The following is a 22,773-nucleotide window of genomic DNA, read 5'->3' as shown; positions in this document are numbered from 1 at the left end:
CTATAAAATGTAAAGGTTTTGAATGGATTCAGGACATTGAGGCAGCCATGACAGTGAAACTAAAGACATTCATAAAAGAAGACTTCCAGAACTGCTTCAGAAAATGGCAAAAACTATGGGATATGCGTGTTTGTAGCATGTGTGTGTGTGTGGGGGGGTATTTTGAGAGAACTTAATGGTAATATATCTTTAAGTGTAATAATTTTTTAAAAATTTAAGCATTCATTTTTTTTTACTGTGTCTATTGCCTGACTCTCAACTCCTGTGCTATTCTAACCTGTTTTATATCTTATTTATTTGTATATGTAGTGTTACCATTTTTACAAATGTGAAATTTAAAGCTCGTAGAGTATATTCTTTGTATGTTGACATACAGTAAAGGTATGGCAGAGCTGGCATTTGAAACATGCTATATACACTTCAAAGTGTATATTCAATGTTATACTAACTATTCCTCCCTTAATTATTTTTGTTTATTCAAATATAAGTTTTCCTAGAGATTTTTTGTTTTTTTGGTACCAGGGATCAAACTTGAGACCTTGTGCTTGTGAGGCAGGAGGTGGAAGTTTTACTAGAGGTTTTGAAATCGGAATTTGTCTTATGATTTTCACTTAAGTTTTGGAAAGAAGCATATTGAAAAGATGACTGGACTACACATTGTCAGGAGACCTGGGTTCTTCTGATATCTCTGATTCTGGCTGTATGGCATTGGATAAAACATCTCTCATAGTTTTTTTTTGTCAGTGCTGAAGATAGAACCCAGGGCCTTGAATATGTTGGGCAACCAAGCACTCTACCACTGACCTACACCCGCAACCTCTTATGGGCTCTATTTGTAAAATGAGAGGTTTCTGGGTATAGTGGTGCACATCTGTCATTTCAGTTACTGAAGAGGTTGACAGGAAGATTGCAAGCTTGAAGCCCACTAGGGCAATCTAATGAGACCGTCTCAAAATAAAATTTTAAAAAGGACAGGGGATATACCTTAGTGGTAGAGCACCCTTGGGTTCAATACCCAGTACTAGAGCAAGTGGAAGAGAGAAAAGTAGGTAGATTTGGACCAGAGGAGTTTGAAGATTTCCTCAAATTCTAAAATCTAATTTGACTATTTTGATTCAGTGTTTACACCTGATTTTTTGAACCTGGATAAAACTTTATAGCCAAATTTTACCCCTTTAAATGCTGAATTTTTTAATAATAGGGGTGAGAAGATCGATTTTTTTCTTCTTTACTGCAATATTACATCTGTTACTTAAATTTAATAATGGGAAGATATTCCATGTAAGGACATAGTGAATCTTATTACAAAGACATTCCCTATTTTAAACTACTCAGGAGTCTCCTAGTTATTAAAGTCAGAATAATTCTGGCAATCCAAGTACTGTAAGAGGAAATAAATTATTTTAAAAGAAAACGTTTCCAGAAAAAAAGACAAGAATAGGCAACTGCCACCTTCCAAGTACTTATAAATGTTTAACTATATAGCCGTATTATTAGCAATAATGATAATAAGTAACGCTTATTGAGAACTTCATGCTACCATATTGTACTAAGTATTTTATATACACCATAACGTGTAATACTTGCGAAAACACTGTCAAGTCAGTACAACTATTATCCTCATTTACTATACCAGGAAATACTTACCGAAGTTAAAGGTTTTTTTTCCAAAGTTTGCATTGTTTAGTGGTAGAGCTGAAATTCAAAACTATAGAATACCTCAGAGTTTTTCCCAATATTTACAATGTGGAATGATAATAAAAGGTTTCCTGTGAGAACACTTAATGATAAAAATTTGATTTAAACATGAGTCTTTTTAGGAAGGAGTGGGCCTGATGACTTGTGATGAATGGCAGTTTGCAAGTTCTTAGCTTGACCACTGTCAGTTACATATTTTGTTGATATAGTCATAAAACAAGAAACAGCTATTGGACAAAAAGATTTTTCTTTTGTGATACTAGAGATTAAACCCAAGGCCTTCACATTGAGGTACATTCCCAGCTCTTTTTATTTTGAGACAGGATCTTCCTAAGTTGCCCAGGTGAGGATTGAATTTGAGATCTTCCTGCTTCATCCTCCAGAGTTGCTGGGATTATAGGCATGGGCCATCGTGCATAAGTTAGACAATTTTATGATATACTTATTGTCTGAAGAGTTAATAAATTCATAAGCGTGGAGGGGGTGAAGGGTGCACAGGTAATGGGGAAAAAATAAGAACCAAGATACATCATGCCCAGGTACAAGCACCCAATGATAAATGTAGACATATTGTATACCTAAAATATACCAATAAAAGAATTTAAGCAAAAAAAAAATTTATTGCATGTTTTAGAAACACTTTGGAGTTTGGGGTGTGGATGGATGAGTGTGTGTGTGTGTGTGTGTGTGTGTGTGTGTGTGTGTGCATGCATTGGGAGCTGAAAATTAGTGTGACTGTCCCACTTTGCCCAGGATGTGGATTTCTGGGTCATGGCACTTCAGTGCTAAAACTAGGAAAGTGTTAGAAAACGAGAGCAAGTACACACATACATACACACATGGGCATACATATATACATACATACGTGTATGTGTGTGTGTGTGTGTAAAATAATGGTAGTAGTTGGGCTACAGGGAATTCATATCTTGCCGACAGTTAAACAGCTCTGAATTCAGTGCCTAGACTGATATTTGTCTGTTTTATTAGTAGAAAGCTCAGTCTCCTGTGTTTTCCCCATTTCAGATAACCTTTTCTTGTCATCTAAGAAATTAATTTCTTTGTTGGAATCATTGCAGGTAAACTTGATAGCAGGAATGCTGTTATTGAGGCAGCTTACACAGTGATTTGCTAAGTACAGCCTCTTCATAAAAGGTGAAGCAGAAGTCAATTTATTGATCACTACCAGGATTTCAGGAACCTGTTGAACTACCTGTTTTTTTTTCACATTCTTATAAAGCCTACTATTTTTATTCCTTTTTATGCTTTAGCATTTAGTTGTTTCCTTTGGAAGCACTTTTACATGTGTTTTCATATCATGTAAACTTTTTTTGTTATGTATTCGCTTTTTTAAGCATATAGTTGGAACTTTCAGCTAAATAGTAAATAGGAATTTGTTACTATTGCTTTTCTCAGAAATTAAATTTATGGGACAGTTGACTAGAGGACATGATGTTTGCTTGATTACAAATCTTCTTTGATTGCAAAATTTCACATACTGTAGGTCATGAATTTTCATGACCCAAGGATATCTGTGTAGCTAGCATCTTGATGAAGAAACAGAGCCTATTTGGCAATTTAGGATCCTTTTTAGTGCTTATATTTGAGCTATGAGGCTCTATCTACTGAGGTAGATTTTAGTTCAGTGTTATATATTTATCTAGTTTTAAGTAGTGTCTGAAGAGCAAGATTACTTATATTTGTGCAAGTTATCTAGGCAGTTATATTATTTTCATCTTCTATATACTTGCTATGGCTTATTAATATTTAATTTAACTCTACAGAATTTTAAATGTCTAGAATTTCCTTAGTTGGCTTTGTGGTTGCTGAATAAGTTCTGAATGTGATCATGATTTTTCTGATCATTACTTGGGCATTGAGTGACATTCAAAGGTGATTTGATTGGCCCCTTAATTTTCTTTGTTTTAAGCTTCTGAGATTACAGAGCTCAGTCATATGCAGGGACTTTACCATTCAGACTGACAGTTCTGTCAGATCGGGCAGTACATGCTGCAGGTGCATTATTGGCAGGTGATTTTTTTTTTTTTTTCCTCTTTTTGAAATCCAGGTGGAAGCTGTTGTCTCTGAAGGTTAACAAAAAAAAAAAAAAAAAAAAAAAAGAAAGAAAAGAACATCAATCTGCCACCTCCACTTGGCTTTAGTTTCTCTATTGAGTTTCCATCCATGTGTGCTGATGTGTTCCAATCACAGCCCCAAATTCAGTGTTTTTCACTAATGTTTTTTCAGAGAAAGGCCTGTCCTCTTTGGTGAGATTGAAATGAGTAATAGTCTTTCAACACTATTGGCAAGTGGTTTTCACGGTCTGTGGCAGACCTAATGAGCTACAGATGCCTGCTTGGAAAATTCAGCTTTCAATTGTCTGAAAGATCCCTAGAATAAGGACTTGAATTTGTGTGTATTAAAACAACACCAGCAACAACAACACAATGTTGGCAAATGTATAAATGTACCATAAACTACTTTGTAACCTGCTTTCTAATCTAACATTCAAAGATTTCCAGTTTCAACTACAATGATTAACAGTTTTTCCAGGTTTTTGCAGAATCCTGGTAAAATGAATAGTATAAACTATTTGACCGTGGTACTTTTGCATCTGAAACTGAGTTTATGTTATGTTTGTTCTACAAGATTTGTTTTGCATTCATATTTAAGATCAAGGAAATTATGTAAGACTTTGCTTTCAGTGTGGATTATGTACATTGATTCTCCTTGGCCCATCATGTTCTTTCTGTGTAACTAGGCATACTATGATATGGGAATAAATGGTACTACATGAAATCATATAACAGAATATGATGAACTTGTGGTTCAGTGAAGAATCCAGTATATAAGCACAGTTATATCTGGGGATGGTGATGCATACCTGTAATCCCAAAGGCTGAGGCAGGAGGATTGCAAGTTTGAGGCCAGCCTGGGCAATTTAGCAGGATCCTACTTCAAAATTAAAAGGAAGGGCTGGGAGTAGGGGTGTAGATCACTCCTGGGTTCAGTCCCCAGTACCGCAAGGGGGAAAACGCACCCTTATACCAAAGGATTAGACTTATAACTTTAGATATTGTTGTTATTCTGAGAATGGTTAGAAGGTGATTGTTTACAATGCTCATGTGATAAAGTAAGTAGACTATTTTGTCTAAATTCATATGAGAGAAGTGTTCTACTTCAAGACTGAAGGAACTGTTTATAGACTTAGACAATGGTATTTTATTAATTTTTCTAATCTGTTTTAATCTATCGGTTTCAGGAAAATGTTCTTTTAAAATGGTTTTATGGTTACTTAGAGGGGACTTTTTAGAAGCTATATCGTGATTATTTTCACATATCAACTATTATAATGCCTAAAGGAAAACATTGCCTAACTTCCTAATTTACAAGCAAAACTACTTTGTGACCTCTGACAGCCAGGTTTTACTCTGCTATGGTATTTGTGAAAATGGTTCATTACTGGTCTTGAGAAAGAATAAGCAGGTTTTTTTTTTTTTTTTAAATTCAGAGAGAAGTTATTCAATAGCATTCCACAGATCAGTGGAATGACTATTGGGCATTATAATAGTTATTGCTATAAAATAGAACAAATGGAGTTTGTCTACTAAAGTGTGAACTTGCTACATTTGCAAGTAGAAATCACTTCTTTGAATTTAATATGAGAATCTTTATACAAATGCGCATGAATCTGATATAGCTGTTGTGGCACTTGGAATTATTTAGGGCACATAGTGAATTAGCGTATAGTACAGAACTAGGGTGACACAACAAAAGTTCCTAAAACAGGATTGGAATGGGAATGTTTCCCTTCTCCATACTTATCTCTGATAAGGAGCACGGAAAGTTAACATTAGGCTCACATTCTGTATTATTTATAATTTATAGAGTAAGTCTGTTGTGTATGTTATGTTATGAATATTAATTGATTAGTATGCTAAAAAACAAGAAAATAAAGTAAAATGATAGAAAATTGTGACTCTTTCAATAACAGAATCTATCAAAAGTGAGAGTAGAGGGGCTGGGGATTTTGCTCAGTGGCACCTTACCTGCCTTGCCAAGCACAAGGTACTGAATTCAATCCCTGGTAAAGCAAAAAAAAAAAAAAAAAAAAAAAAAAGTGAGAGTAGATAGAAGAAAGAGGGAAGTAGTAAATATTAAAGAAGGGATCATCACTAATATCATAAATTGGCTACGATCCTTTGTTTTTATCCCATTCAATCCTGATATTTAACCAGATCCTACTTTCATTGTCTGCTCTTTGTGACCCATGTTTTAAATGGCTTTGTTGAGATATAATTCGCATACCATACATTTTACCCATTTAAAATGTACAGTGCAATTTGTTTTTGGTCTGTTGTCTATCTATGTTCTAAAAGTTGTTGATTTGAAATTCCCCACTGCCTTTCAAGGACATTCTACTCAAACTGCTTGGTTGATTACATAGATACAATCAGAAAACCATGACTATTTGTTTTGTTGATACAGTCTTGTAAATCAAAGAGTAACATATAACTGTACTCTTGGATATATCTAATTATATATAGCTTCCTAAATATGATTTTCAAAAGGTTGTTTTTTGTGGTAGACATAGAGCTATTAAATATACCCCCTCCCTCACCCAACTCTGATCTGTAAGTTAAAGATCAGAATATTGATCTTGTCTGAGTCTTGGAGTTTTTGGACTAAGATTCTGACTCATTCTGACAGCACTCACAAGACATTAATGTATAACTCAGAAAACAAATTATTCAATATAATGTAAAATGTATTTGCCCAAGGGATTAGACACTGTATTTTCTAAACAGCACATTCTCTTCCTATAAGTAAGGTACAGGGAAAGCCAAAATATTATCAGTAAATTGTCTTATCCATGTGGAAACAGAAAAAGAGGACTGACTATTGAGTGGCTTTACTGTCTTTTTAGTCAGACTGCAATAAGCAGAATAATGTCATCCCCTCCTCTCCCAATAATATCTGTGTCCCAACCCTCACGATCTATTACCTTACATAGAAACTTTGTTGATGTGATTAGGTTAAAGACCTTGAGATGGTGAGGCTATGGTTGATTATCTGAGTGGCCCCAGACTAATCACATACATCCTCACAACTAGAGAACCTTCTTGTAATGAAAGGGAGATGGGGTTATGAAAAAAACCAGAGAGACAGCAGTCTGAGGAGGACTCAACTAACCATTGCTAGCTTTGAGGCTGTAGGAAGGAGCCACGAGTCAAGGAAGACCATCAGCAGATGGTCTCAAGAAGCTAGAAAAGTGACAGAAACAGATTCTGCTCTAGAGTCTTGAGACTTTACTAATACTTTGATCTTAGCCCAGTGAGACTCATGTCAGACATCTAACCTGTAAGACTTTAAGGCAATAAATTGTTTTTAAGTCACTAGGTTTGTGATAATTTGTATGTCAGCAGTAGAAAACTAATACACAGATTTCTAGATTTCTTCCTGAATGGAACTGGTTAGTGAACCTTGGGCAAATATGCCCCCCTCCAGGACAGTGCCCTCTTCCAGTGAGCAAGCCTTGCCTATGTTTGCCTCTGAGGCTCTCCTTTCTCTGTCTCAGGTGCTTTTCTCAAAGCCCTTTCTTGAATGAATTGTATGTATTAAAACACATTTAATAAGAATATGGACTTAAGAGTTAGATGGACCTAAGTTTGAATTCTGGCTTTGTTATTTTGCTAGCTTAGTATCCTAGGACAGGTAACTTAATATTCTAAGCCTTTGTTTTTCATGAAAAAAACAAGACTAATAATATTTACCTGCAGGGTTGTTGTGAGAATAAAATGAGATAATATACATATGGCACAATGTTTGGTATATAGTGAACACCTAATGAATGATAGCTATTGTGGTATTCATGGTATTGCTGTTGGTGGTGGTACTGGGGATTGAACTTAGTGCCTTTTCACTAGCTATGGCCCCAGGCCATTTTATTTTTTATTTTTATTTTGAGACAGGGTTTCACTAAGTCACTAAGTTGCCCAGTCTGGGCTCTAACTTTTGATCCTCCTGCCTCAGCCTCCCAGAGTGCTAGAAATACATGTGTGCACCAGTATGCCTGGCCATTATTATTTCTTAAAGACTAAAGGTGGAGTTTGCCAATAGCATGCGTTCTCACTCTTGTTCAGATTGTAAATATGTTAAGAAATATTGTGATAGTATACTCTCCCACAGAATTCTCTTCATAACTTTCTGGCTGCTGACAGTAGGCCTTCTTACCAAAAGCTAATTTTTTAAAGCTTTAATGGGTGGATTAGAACTCTCTTTGGCTTATGGTGCAATATATAATACATTTTAATATGTCCTTCTAAGAGTGTAGTGTGAAACAGACTACATTAAAGAAAACTTGGAATTCTGTTTCTGTAATTAAAAAAAAATCCTAATGACTGAAATGGTTTCTCCAGTTTTTAGAATCTGTCATGCCTGAAAAATGGCTGCCATATAATAGACAGCAATAAATGTTTATTGAACTGAGCTAAACTGAGTTCTAAGCAGTTATTCTTTCACAACCTGTTTTGAATTAATTCCTTTCGTTACCACCCTAATTTTGGCCTCCAGTTTTCATTCCTAGCCTGTTAGCGCAGTTTTAAACTGCTGTTCATTTTGCTTTTGTCTTGTCCCTCTTTGATCATCTTCCACAGTGCCACCAAACTAGACAAAGACTGGTACATCATCTTATCTCCTACTTAGTTTTTGTCTTTGTTCCATTGCATAGTGCATAACTGTTACTTTATGTAACCCATTGTTTCCCAACTTTTTACAGCATTGTATTCCTAGAGAATGATATTTGTGTGGCACACTGGGGTAGCAGAGCAGCCATTTTATGGCCAGAAGCTTTGTACCAAGAGAGTTGAAGGTGATCCCATCTTAGCACGCCTGCCACCTAGTTTAGGAACACCAGTATACCTTGGCATACCTGTGGGGAAGCTCTCCCTGATCTAGCATCTGTAACTGGTTGTGATTAGAATCATCCTATCTTTTACATAGTTATTTAATGAGAATATTCTATGTTCTTTCTAAGCTCTAGGAGAAAGGAATTGGAAGCACTAAATTAATTATTCTACAGGAATCCTCAATTCCAGGCAGACAGATCTGTGTACTCACTTCCAAATGGTATGTCTGTATTTCTTTTCCTACCTCTTCATGGCTTTTATTGTTTTATTGTTACTCTTATCATCATATGTCTAAATCTTCATATTGCCTTCTCTATGATGCTTTCCCCAGTACATTTAAAAATACAGTTTTATGTATTATTTTCTTTTCCATTTTATTACACCACAAGCTCATTCTGTTTGTTTACATCTGTAAAGCCTAGATTCTGTTTTTTCTTCTTTAACTGATACATAAAAACCTAAAAATTGTACATATTAGATTGTATATATTTCTTATACTTTTTAATTTTTTCATTATATGCCTTCTGTTGTTCTTATCATACTTATAATTATTGACCAAAATATTTATCCTGCTTCCTATCCCTATAACTTTACATCATATAAATTCAGAGAAACATTTAATACTTTTACAATAAACACAAAATAATATTCATTGGGCAGGTACATTATCAAGTAATAGCAAATGGTTTTAGGGGTTCATAATTAGACTAGGCATTATTGTAATAACCTTACATATGTTTTATGTATTTAATCTTCGGAACAGTCTTATAAGTATAATATGTTGATATATCTTTATTTTACAAATGAGGAAACTGAGGCATATGTAAGTAACTTGTCCAAAGTTATACAGCTATTATGTATCAACTGAAATGTAATGAGGTAAAGCAGGCAGTTTTGACATGTGAGCTCATGTGACAGCCATTCTGCTATGCTATGCAGTGCAAAGCAAAAACTGTATATGGATTCCCCGAGCGCCACTGACACGTGCCGCACTCCCAGCCAGGGTGTCCGCCACGGCTCCCCAAGAACTGTTCCCTTCCGGGACCCCAGAGTCCCCAACTTCCCGCCAAGTTCGGAGCCACCTTGGGGGTAACATGCAAATGATGACCGGGAACGTTCTGCTAGACCTGGAAGAGGAGGAGAAGGACGACGAGGAGGATGGGGATATCGACCCTGTACATCTTAACAGAAAAATATAATCTTGAAGGGAGAAGCTCTGTCTTACTCATCTTTATGTCATGGAATTCGGCAAGGCCTGGCTGAGTGGTGCGGATCAGGACGGACTCTTCATGCTTCTGGGACCTTGGCAGGGATGGCTAGAAGGCTGGGCTCGGCAGGGATATTTCATCAGTTTACCTTCGTGTGGCCTCTCCAGCGTGGCAACCTCAGGGTAGTGGGATTTATTATATGGCAACTTGGGGCTAAGAGCCTAGTGCTTTTATGGATAAGACAGAAGATGCATGGCCTCTTAGAACTTAACCTTCAAAAAGTTACCAGCACCATTTCCATCGTACTCTGTTGGATGAGGCTGTTCTAAGCCCACCTAGATTCAAAGAATTCTTTGAATCTAGACTTCATCATCTGCTGAGAGGAATTTCAAAGAATTAATGGTCATGTTTTACACTATAGCTGGGATAGTCCCATTATTATGCATGATGAAGTTGCTTCAACTGTGGTAAAACCTGCTGTTTTTAAACTTAGCTTTCTTGAACCCTTGACAAGTGGAAAAGCCATTCTTATGCCCTATGAGAGAATGCTGACGACTGATATTAACATTCTGGATACCACCTCTTCTTTTGTCTTTGTCTTGTGGTTTTTGCTTCTTCATTTGTTTTTTTAAACTTTTGTTTATTTAGTCTATCTTTATGGTGCCTCAACTGCTGCTTAAGCTTCTTAAAAATTGTTTTCTTTACTAATATAAAGAATAAGGTTAGACAATTAGACAAGAGAAAGAAATAAAAGGAATACAGATAGGAAATGAAGAAGTCAAATTGTCATTACTTGCAGGTGACATGATACTGTATATAGAAGACCCCAAGAACTCTACCAAAAGTCTTCTAGACTTAATAACCAAATTCAGTAAAGTAGCTGGATACAAGGTCAACAAACAAAAATCAATAGCTTTCCTCTACATGAACAACAGAATCACTGAGAGAGAAATAGGGCAAACAATTCCTTTCACAATAGCATCCAAAAAACTGAAATACCTAGGAATCAACCTAACAAAAGAAATCAAAGACATCTTCTCTGAAAATTATAGCACTTTGAAAAAAGATATTGAAGGGGATATCAGAAAATGGAAAGACATCCCTTGCTCCTGGGTAGGAAGGATCAACATAGTGAAAATGGCTATACTTCCAAAATTGCTATATAGATTCAATGCAATCCCAATTGAAATCCCAGCAGCATACTTCATGGACCTTGAGAAAACAATCCAAAAATTCATTTGGAACAAGAAGAGACCCAGAATAGCAAAGGCAATTCTAGGTAACAGAGACATGGCAGGGGGTATTACAACCCCCAACTTCAAACTATACTACAAAGCTACTGTCATCAAAACAGCATGGTACTGGCAAAGAAACAGACCTGAAGACCAGTGGAACAGTTTGGAAGATGCAGAAACAACTTCAGACACACTCAGCCACCTCATCTTCAACAAAGGAGCCAAACATCCTCAATGGAGGAAAGATAGCCTCTTTAATAAATGGTGCTGGAAAAATTGGGCTTCAACTTGCCAAAGACTAAAACTAGTCCTATATCTCTCGCCATGCACTAATCTAAAGTCAAAATGGATTAAAGATCTAAATATAAAAACAGAAACACTAAACTGGCTGGAACAGAGGTTAGGTAGAACTCTTCAAGACATTGGGGTAGGAAAAGACTTTATGAACAAAACCTCAGTTGCCCGTGAACTAGCCCAAACAATCAACAAGTGGGATCTCTTTTTGCTAAAAAGCTTCTGCACAACAAGAGAAACCACCAGCAGTGTGACGAGACAACCCACAGTGTAGGAAAAAAATTTTCACCAGCGGTCCCTCAGACAAAGGTCTACTATCTTGAATCTATAAAGAACTTAAAAAAATCAGACCTCCCAAATTTAAAGACCCAATCCAAAAATGGGCATCTGAAATGAACAGACATTTCTAACACAAAGAAGTAGACACGGCAAATAAGCATATGAAAAAATGTTCAACATCACTGGTCATTCGAGAGATGCAAATGAAAACAACCCTGAGATTCCACTTCACTCCAGAAAGAATGGCTGCTATCATGAAATCAACCAATAACAAATGCTAGTGGGGCTGTGGGGAAAGAGGAACACTGCTCCACTGCTGGTGGAAGTGTAGACTGGTGCAACCACTGTGGAAATCAGTATGGAGGTGCCTCAAAGAACTAGGACTGGAAGTCTCATTTGACCCAGCTATTCCTCTGCTGGGTATCTTCCCCAAAGAATTAAAAGAATCATACCACAGTGATATATGTGTACCCATGTTCATAGCAGCGCAGTTTGTAATAGCTAAAACTTGGAAACAGCCCAAATGCCCATCAACTGGAGACTGGATCAAGAAAATGTGGTTTTTGTATAAAATGGAGTACTACTCAGCCATCAAAAGCGAGAAATTAGAGACATTTATTGCTAAATGGATGCACATTGAGGCAATACTCTTAAGTGAAATAAACAGGACATACATGTGTAAATACTGAATAGTTTCTCTGGTGTGAGAAACTGAAAGTGTAAATAAGGACTAAATGTATAATAGATAATGTGAAATAAGAAAAGGGGCAAAGGGGAGGGGGAAGTGGGAGGGGGAGGGGAAAGGAAAGAAGGGAATGGAATTAATATGAGAAAACAAAAAAATGGAAACAAAGACTTTGTAAATAGGGAAGGAAGGTAGGGGAAGGGGGAAAAATAAGAACCAAGAGAGTATATAGGGGTGCACATTTCCAATGATGAATGTCATTGTGTTGTGTGCCTAAAATGCACCAATAAAAGGGAAAAAAAACTATATATGGATGAGCAAACCAGTAGATACTACTTCTTAATGCTAAACATTCCCCTTGAGGTGAGATAGCTGTTATATATAAGAGAAAAAAGTTGTAGTCATTTGGAATATAGACTATATAGGGTTTGATAATACACAAGCAGCAAGTGGTCTGTATTTTAAACCAAAAGTCAGTAAGAAGCTGAGAATGGAGACTCTTGTCTATAATCTCAGCTACTCAGGACCCAGGGACAGGAAGATCATGGGTTCAAGGCCATCATAGGCAACTTAGTGACCTGAGTTTAAAAAAAAAATTTAATAAGAATATTATTTGTGGAGCATCTCTTGGGTGAGCTAAGAAATGAAGTAGGTACTTTGCATATATTATCTCATTGAAGCCTTATAATAACACTGTTGATTAGTTACTATCATCTGTGTTTTAGAGATGAGGAAAATGAATCCCAAATATTTTAAGTAACTTGTCTAGGAGTTACTAAGTTAGGAAATTGGCAGACCTGAAGTTGAAGACTGGTCACTTGTGCCATCTTCATTGTGCTATTTTCACTGTGCCTCTGATAAGAGGGTCCCCTGGCAGAAGGGCAGAGCACATGCGAGCAAACTATTACACGAATGTAGTTAGATATGTGCTTAATTTTGGAAAATAGTATTGTGATCATGGTAATTTGGCCCTCAAATTGGAGTTTGAGAGAGAGAATATAGCCAGTATTCTGGAATAAACCCAGTAAGAGCAATATTTGTTGTTGCTAAATTATTACTATGTCATGTTGGCTTTTTTCTCTTTTGTGGTTTAGTTATATATTCTACAACATGTATGTGGTTCACAGGCTCTATTTATATCCAAAGATGTTTTATGATATTAGGAGTAGTGTTTGGACTGTGGAAGTAAGTACTATATAAACATTATTTTTAAATTCTAGGTCTGAACATTGATATTTGACACTGCTATGCTTTTTCTTTATAGTGTCACTTTTAATTTGCTTTGTCTTTTTTTCCTTTTGACACTAACAGAGATCTGTTCATATAGAACTTACTCTGAATATGACAACTCTTCATTGTTATCTCAATGGCTCAGTCTCCACTTCCGGTTTCTTCTCTGTCTTTAATTAAACTTGGGTTTTTTTCTGTGTTGTAGCTGGGAGCACCATGTTGACACAACTCACTCTTGTACAGAACAGATTAAAATGTCAGTGTTCTAATGTTCTCATCTGTGGGAAAAAGAAAATATTTGGGGTATTTTATTTATAACTTTTAAAAGACTCCTCTGTGGAGAAATATTACTTATAAGATGGGAAACTATTTGACAGTTAAAGGGGCAGAGCTTTTTTTAAGTCTCACAAAAAAGAGAGAAAAGTATGAAAGATTACTAAAACTCTTTTCTAGGAATTTAGAGCATATTCTATTTCCTTCTTAATTTTTACTTCACTATATCTTTTAATTCCCAAGTGTTCTGCTTAATCCTTCTAGATGCTGTGTCTGCAGAATACTGAGTTTCCACAATAGGCAGTTAGACATTATAGTAAATATATATATTGTGTGGAAGAAGACTACTAGTCAAGGGAAATGGAGTTGGTGTATTGAGGCTTTAACCTTCAAATTATGTCTGAATGTATCTACTTTTACAATATTTGTTAGCTATTTATTTGTAAGGAGGCCAGCAAATTCAGTACACCACAGTTTGAGACCCTTTTCCAGCTGTTAGTCATTCACAGGATATAAGCCCCATTAGTAATGGGTGCATAATAAAGAGATACAAATTGATAAAGTAGGGATTTATTTAGGAATTAAGATTAATACAGTATATTTGGAATATTTGTATCTATATGTATTGATTATCAATCCTTAAAACTTTATGAGTAAATAATATTTCTGTTTTACAGATGAGGAAGGTAAGGTCAATAAATGTAAAGCAACCTGCCCAAGGCAAAACACAAAGTGGAGAAGAAGGATTTGAATCCAAAGAATCTGGTTATTTTGTTTGTTTGTTTGTTTGTTTTTGTACCAGGGATCGAACTCAGGACCTTGTACTTTCGAGGCAGGTGGTGGAACCACTGAGCTAAATCCCTGTTCCTTTACTTTTTATTTTGAGACAGGGTCTCAATCAGTTGTCCAGGCTGACTTTGAACTTATAATTTCTCTACTTCAGCCTCTGGCCTAGGTAGGATTTACACGCATGTGCCACTGTACCCGGCTGGGCACACTTTTTTTTTTTGAGACAGTCTCGCTATGTAGTTTAGGCCAGCCTTGAACTTTCTAGGTAACCCAGGCTGACCTTGAACTTGTGGCAATCCTCCTATCTCAGCTGGCCGAGTGCTGGGATTATAGGTGTGTGCCATGACATTCAACTGGCTGGCTAGCTACAACTTAATTGGCAAAAGAATTATTAATCCTCTAGTATGCCCATACAAAAAGCAAAAAGTAGCTTTCTAGAAAGGCAGACATTAACATTCCTAATGCCAACTCCATACTCCTGGTCTGGGAAGTTAGCTGCCCTCTAGCAGAGCATGTGCCTTTCAGACCTTATTTAGAGATTGCCTGGTTCAAGTTGTCCCTTGGGTTAACAGCTGTGGAATCTTGCATTTCTTTGGCATTGCTCCCTTCTATGTAAATTACAGATGTTTTCTAATGCCCTTTTGGACAGCCTTTGGAAAAAGAGGAAAGCGAAAAGTAGAAGTCTCATCGCTTCTCGGCCTTTTGGCTAAGATCAAGTGAAAAGTAGAAGTCTTTTTTCTTTTTGTCTTTTTAAAGGAATCTACCCGGGGTTCCATGTAGGAGGAAATACATTTACTGAAGTTTTTCCCTTTTATGTTTCCCTTCAATCTTGGAAACTACTCCCTATAGCCCTGCTACTATGGGATCAATTTGTTGGCAAGGGTTATTCAAACATGAGCAGAATTTGTGTTCTCTTTAGATTAAAGTGCTAAAGCCAACAATAACAATTTTTATGTGGGAACTAGTGCTTGATATCCAAGTGCAGCTATACTTGTTGGCCTGTAATTTGCTGTAGAAAAAAATACAAATTTGAAGGGAGAGTGGGTCTTTTCCCAGGTTTTGTTTATTTGCTTTAATTTTACATTCTTCATCTGTTTTTAAAATAGAAGTTGTTTCAGGAGCATTTTTTTGCCTTTAGATTTGGGGGTGAGAGATTGATTCTTTAAATGAAACATACAATTGAGTTCTATTTTAAAAGTTAACATTTATATTATGATATAACCTAGAAACAGTTAAGTAAATAAATCTCAGATGTGTAGCTTAGTGAGTTTTTTTGTTTTGTTTTGTTTTGGTGGTGCTGTTGATCAAATTCAGGGTCTCATGGATGCTAAAGCTCATGAATTTTTTTTTTTTTTTTTTTTTGAGACACGGTCTCACTATGTAGGTCAGGCTGGCCTAGAACCCACAGTAATCCTCCTGCCTTAGCTTCCCAAGTACTGGGATTACAAGCATGTGCCACCATGCCTGGCCAGCTCATGACGCTTTTTTTGCACATATGTAACTCAATTCTTTCTTCTCCTCTTTCATTTTATTTAATTTAAAATTTAACCCCTATGGTTTAAGAGAAAGTAACATAATCTTGAATACTACTGCTCAGTTTAGTTTTTTAACCTCTGTTACAACCTTAGTACTATGTGACAGCTTTTCACTGTGTTTCCCATTCTGCTTCCTCTTTTATTCTTTCAAAAGTTATTTCAAACCTTTGCCCCCATATTCAAGGTGTCTTTCTTCCCATTTCCATATTAGCTGTTAGCAGATAGCTTACCCTTTGCTTTACCAGGGAAGTAAAGGCAATCGGGAATAAACTCCATTTTCTACTTGTAGCCTTCTTATTGTTTCCCAATATTCAGAAAGAGTACTCGTATCTATCCTTCCTTTACTGTCATCTGTAAAGCTGTGCTTTCATTCCCTTCTACTCAGTGATTGACACTATCAGTTTATCCCTTTTGCCCTTTAGCTTCTGTATTATCTTTTTCTTCTCAGTGTATTTCATGATTGAGGCCTCTCAATTAAAAAAAAACCAAAATAATACAAAATTTACCCCTTATCATGGGCCATTGTTTCTCTTCATTGTCATGCTTCTTGAGTCTTCTCACTGTTTCTACTTCATGTGTCATTTGCTCTTCGTTAGTTGTAAGTTGGGCAACCCCCCACCCACTGAAATTTTTGTCAAAATCATCAGTGACTTTTGCCAAACCCCAAAATACCTTTTGGCTCTTTTGAACCTCCTTCCTTGATGTCACTTTCTCTGATTTTTTTCCCTCTTTCTCTAGAATCCCTCTTGAGACTCCTTTTGTGAATTTCAATTACTCTGCCTATCCTTATATGTGGGAATTTTCCAGAATTCAGTCTTTATTTGGCTTTATTTCTATTTTATGCTCCATGAGCAATATGGTCCTCATACACAGGGTTTGTAGTTGCTACTGCCTGTTTCTCCTTCTAATGCTATTATCTCTCCAATTTTCTAAAACCGACTTTTTGCCTGACAATTGTATTTCCATGTGTCATTGATATATTTGAAAAACTGACATCATTATCTTTACCCAAACTCTTCTTCCCCAAACTAAACCTGTTTGCCTTACTGTATCTATCCTGATCACTGGCACCCTCTTTGCCAGGCATTAAGTTCTGGAGCAGAGCTATAAAGATGTTACAAAATAAGGTCCCTGGTGTCAATCACAGGGACTGAAGGAAGAGACAGATGTAAACAAAGAATTACAGTACTTTTCATCATGATGTAGTAAATACAATGATAGAGATATGTTCCTTGTGCATTTGTAACACAAAGAAGGACACTGAACTCAAATTGTGGATTCAGGAATGATACTCAGGTACAGTCATCAGAGGTAGGAGCTTGCTGTGACTTTTCCTTTCCCTTTCTCCTTTATTATTTGCTGTCTCATTAATTCCACTCTTGATATCTGCCTAATTTGTCCCATCTTTCCCATCACTCCTGCTACTGTTTTAGTTCAAGCATTCTTGGATTACTGCACAATCTCCTAATAACTTTCCTTTCTTTAGTTACATGATTTCTCCCTCATCTATTACTCACATTGATATTATAGTAATTTTTTATTTCTAGTATGATCATATCTTCACAGGTTTAAATCTTTCATTGGTTCTTTATTTCTTTTTGAAATTTAACTCTTGAGCATGGCAGACTGGTCCCTTGGTGTACTGCCGTGCCTCTTGCCTCACCTCCTTTTTATGGATACTGTTATTTTAATGTTTTTATTGGGATGTAATATGCCATATAACATACCCATTTAAAGTGAATGATTTAATGGTTTTTTGTATCTTCACAGAGTTTTCTATATAGTCAATTTTAGAATACTTTTATCACCCCAAAAGAACCACCAACCCCATTAGCAATTACTCCCCATCTCACCCCCCACCTCACCCTTAGGCAATTACTTATCTACTTTCTGTTTCTATAGATTTTCTTGCTCTGGATATTTTCATATAAATAGAATCAAACAATAGTCTTTTGTGACTAGCTTCTTTCCATTTTCTTACCATTTTCAAGATTTATCCATGTTGTGGAATATATTAGTACTTCCTTTTTATGTCTGTATATTTCATGATCTAGATATAGCACATTTTATTTATCCAATCATCCGTTGCTAGACACTTGAATAGTTTCTGCTTTTTGGCTAATATGGATAATGATACCATGAAAATTCATATAAAAGTTCTTCTGTAGATATGCTTTGTTATTTTGGGAGTATATACCTAGAAGTAGAATCTGCATTATATAGTTGCTCTGTTTAATGTTTTGAGGAACTGTCAGACTTTTTTCCAAACAGTTTGACCATTTAAAATTCACACCAACAATGTATATGGGTTCTAATTATTCTACATTTAGACAATGCTTATTTTCTGGATTCCATTTGCTTTTCACTTGTGGCTATGGATTTTGAGCATCTTTTTATGTGCCTTTTGGGGATCTTTGCATCTTATTTGAAGAAATGTCTATTTAAATCATAATGTAAAAGTTGATGTATCTTTATTATGGAGTTATAAAAATTCTTTATACAGTATATCCTAGATACAAGTTCTTTATCAGATATGCACTTTGCAAATATTTCCTACCTGTTATGGTTTATATCTAGATGTACCCTTAAACCCTATGTGCTCATAGGTGGGGGTTTGGGGAGGTGATTGGATCATGGGGCTGTGAACTCATCAGTGGAGTAACTCGTCAGTATCTACTGATGAGTTTATAGCTAAATGTGATGTTGGGAGGTGGAACCTGGTCAGAGGAGGCAGGTCACTGTGGCCTGGAAGGGTGTATCTCCCTCCTTCCTCCTTTGACCTCTCTCTGATTCCTGCCACTATGCTATAAACAAGCCTCTTCTGCCTTGCCCCTCTGCCATGCCACCCTGACTTGGAGCCAGCTGACTTAGGACTAAAATCTCTACAAACTGTGAGTCAAAATAAACCTTTCCTCTTTTAAGTTTTGGGTGTCGGGTATAGTGTCTCAGCAAAGAGGAAGTAACTGAAGACACTCCTCTTCTGTGAGGTTGTCTGTTTTCTTTCTTGATAGTGTTCTTACAAACATTAAAAAAAAATGAATTTTTACAATTCCAGGTTGAGTCCAGTGGTGCATGCCTGTAATTCCAGCAGCTCAGGCAGCTGAGGCATGAGGATTCCAAGTTTGAGGCCAGCCTGAACAATTTACTGAGACCCTGTTTTAGAACTGAAAAAGGAGGAGGGGCTGGCGATACAGCTCATTGTGAAGGCCTGGTTTGAACCCCCAGTACCATCAAAAAAAAGAAAAGAAAAGAATATCTTTCCTTTTAGGTCTTCTTTAATTATTTCAACAGTGTTTTATACTTTTTGTTGTATAAATTTTAAGTTCACTTCAAAACATGTTATTTTTTATGATATTCTAAATGGAATCATTTTATTAATTTCATCATTGGAGTAATCATTTCAGATTTAGAGAATTACAGCTGATTTTTTTGATTTGTTTGTTTTTTGCTACAGGATCTTGCTATGCAGTTCAGGCTGGCCTTCAACTCACTGTGCAGTCAAAGCTGGACTCAAACTTGTGGAGATCATTTTTCCTTATTAGTGCTAGGATTATGGATGTGTGCCACCACATCTGATTTACAGCTGATTTTTGTGTATTAATCTTGTATGATACAGCTTTGCTGAGCTAATGTATTAGGGATTATAGCTTTTTAGTAGACTTCTTTAGTATTTTTGGTGTATGAGATTATGCTATATACAAATAGAGATAATTTTCTTCTTTATTCTTCCCTAAATGACTTTTGTTTCATTTTGTTGCCTAGTCAACCTAGATAGAGCTAGTTATGCCAAAACCAAGTGGTAAAATGTTAAAGCAAGTGGTAAAAGTAGACCTCCTTGTCTTTCTTCCTTTTTGTAGGGGGAATGAATTCAATTCTTTTTTTTTTTTTATTTACCATTGAGTATGATATTTATTGTTTTGGGGGGGGGAGTGGTTTGGGTTGTTTTCTTTTATTTTTAGTCTGGTGAGTGGATTTTAACAAATGCTTCTGCTACTTCTCTTCTCCCTCCCTCTCTTCTCCTTTTCTCTCTTACTTCCTCCTCCTCCTCCTTTTTTTTTTTTTTTTTTCCTGAGACAAGGTCTTGCTATGTAGTCCAGGCCAGCCTTGAATTCACTATGTATCCCAAGCTGGCCTCAAGACCCCACTCCTACCTGAGCCTCCAGAGTGTTGGGATTACAACCATGCACCACCATGCCTAGCTTTCTTCTTTTTAAACAAACCTTTGTATTTAGATGATTGTGTGGGTTTTGCCCTTTATTGTATTGATAAAGTATACTTCATGAGTTGATTTTCAGATATTGAGTCATTCCTTCATCCCTAGGGTATATCTCAGTTGATCATCCTGTGTAATCCTTTTCAAGGGTTGCTAGCTTCAATTTGTGCCAATTTTTAAGATGTAGTTTGTGCCTTCCTACTATTTTTTCAAGGATTTTTGTATCCATATAATAAGAGGTATTGGTTGTAGTTATTTTTGTTTTGCTTGTTTTTAGGTTTTGTTTCTGTTTGTGTGGTATGTTTGGTTTTATCAGGGTAATACTGAACTCTTAGAATGAATTGTGAAGTTTTCTCTGCTCAAATTTTCTATATCTTGAACTAGTTTTGAGAAGTAGCCTGTGTCTTTCTAGGAATTTTCTCATTTTAACCACATTATCTAATTGTTGGCACACAATTCTTATATTTTCTAATCCTTTGGATTTTGTATGTTGAATAGTGAGTGATACTTCTTATTTCATTCCTGAATTAATTTAAGTTTTCTCTGTTATTTCTCCTGGTTAATCTTGCTGAAGGTTTGCCAATTTTGTTAATTATTTCAAAAAAGCGACTTTTTATTCTCTCACTCTTCTATTTCTATTAATTTCATTAATTTCCATTTCAATTTTTACTATTTTTTTCATTTCTGCTTTATTTAGGTTTAGTTTCTTCTTTTATTCTGTTGAATTAATGTGGAAGTTGGTTTATTGTTTTGATATTTTTTCTTATTTGGTATACTCATTATAGCTATGAATTTCTGAATAAGCATTGCTTTAGCTGCATCTTACAAAATTTTGTTTTCATAAGGGCCAGGGGTTTAGCTCAGTAGCGCTCTGCCTGCCTGGCAAGCACAAGGTCCTGAGTTCAAATCCTAGTACCAAAAAAATAAACTTTTTTGTTTTCATTTTCATTCATCTAAAGGAGTTTTCTAATTTTCTTTGTTATATCATCTTTGATTAGTTGGCTATTTGAGAGCATGTTACTTTTTGTATACTTGTGGATTTTCTAAACTTTGTTATTGGTTTATAATTTCAATACATTCTGTATGACTTAAGTTGTTTTAAATTTACTGAGACATGGTGGTCTAATATAGGTCCTGTTTTGAAGAATATTTCATGTGTACTTGAAAAGAATGCATATGCTGCTATTGTTGGCTGGAGTGATGTATAGGTTTTAGGTTCTATTAGGAGATACTGTTATTCAAGTCTTCTTTTTCATAGTTGATCTTCTTGCTAGTTGTCCTATCCATTACTGAAGGTGAGATATGAAAGTCTCAACTATTTTTTAATCTATTTTTCCCTTTTATTTTGTCAATTTTTTCTTCAAATGTTTTGTTGCTCTTTTGTTAGGAGCAAATATGTTTTTGATTGTTAAATCATCTTGATAGTTTTATTTTATGTGATTATTAAATGCTCCCCTTCATCTCTACTAATTTTTTTCATAAGGTCTATTTTGTCTGGTATTAAAATATCCACTCCACCTTTTTTATGGTTGCTATGTGAATAATACAGCTTTTTTCATCTTTTTATTTTCAACACATTTAATGTGGGTTATGTAAAAATCATAAAACTGGATTTTTTAGAAAAATCTCTGGTCTGACAAGTCTGCTTTGTCATCGCTCATAATAGTACAATTATGCTTAAATTGTCAGTTGTGCTTCATTGCTTAAGTAAATCCCTCAAATACTGCACAGTAATGCTCACAGAAGCTTCAGATTGAGTACTTTATGGATTTCTTCTCTCTATTTTTGCGTTTTAGATCATACAGTAGTTATAGACCAAAGTCAATATGCCTTATGTGAGGTAGGCTGTGTAATTAGCAAAAAACTTATACAATTAGCTTTGAAACCACACAGTTCAGTGTTGATGGTTGTTGGGTAAGACTCCTTTCAGATAGTAAACTGTAGCATATCTACAACAATGTTAAGGTTATAGTTTGGCTTTGAGGTTGCCATGGATAACTTTGTGTGAATAATTAACCAGCTTGAAATAGAGCAAAATGATATCATTTATTTTGTACTATGGTAGTAACACCACTATTACTATTTTCAGAGTGCCACATTATTCCCATAGTAGGATACATCTTAATAATGGAGTAGCTTCCTTTCACTAACTTCAGGTACCACCAAGAAACCGGCTTCCTCATAAAGGAGTTTTAACTTATTTTCTAAGCTAAACAATTTTTCAGCTCAGGGTGTTTGGGTGCTTATTTTTCTTCAGGCTACAATCTAGAATCTGTTAATAAGAAGGTAGAGTGCAGAATCCCTGCTTTTGTTGATCTAGTTAGTGCTTTTCAATCTAAACTGTTCCTTGGAGGCAAGGTATTTCTCAATTCCATTTTCCTCTCTCTACTCTGAAAATGATCATTATAAACACCATAGTTACGTGGTAA

General features: G+C 35.8%; 1 long non-coding RNA gene across 1 annotated transcript in view; it reads left to right on the top strand.

Moving 5' to 3' along the window:
• Positions 1-22,773, top strand: part of LOC147830624 (uncharacterized) — a 122,895-nt gene that overhangs the window by 19,994 nt on the left and 80,128 nt on the right. The gene's annotated exons all lie outside the window — the stretch shown is intronic.

Source organism: Heterocephalus glaber, unplaced genomic scaffold (genome assembly GCF_053883595.1).
Source record: "Heterocephalus glaber isolate CG9 unplaced genomic scaffold, H.glaber_assembly_v1.0 deba00000071, whole genome shotgun sequence".
Classification (NCBI taxonomy): domain Eukaryota; kingdom Metazoa; phylum Chordata; class Mammalia; order Rodentia; family Bathyergidae; genus Heterocephalus; species Heterocephalus glaber.
The sequence above is the reverse complement of the archived record's forward strand: the minus strand, read 5'-3'. Positions and strand labels throughout refer to the sequence as shown.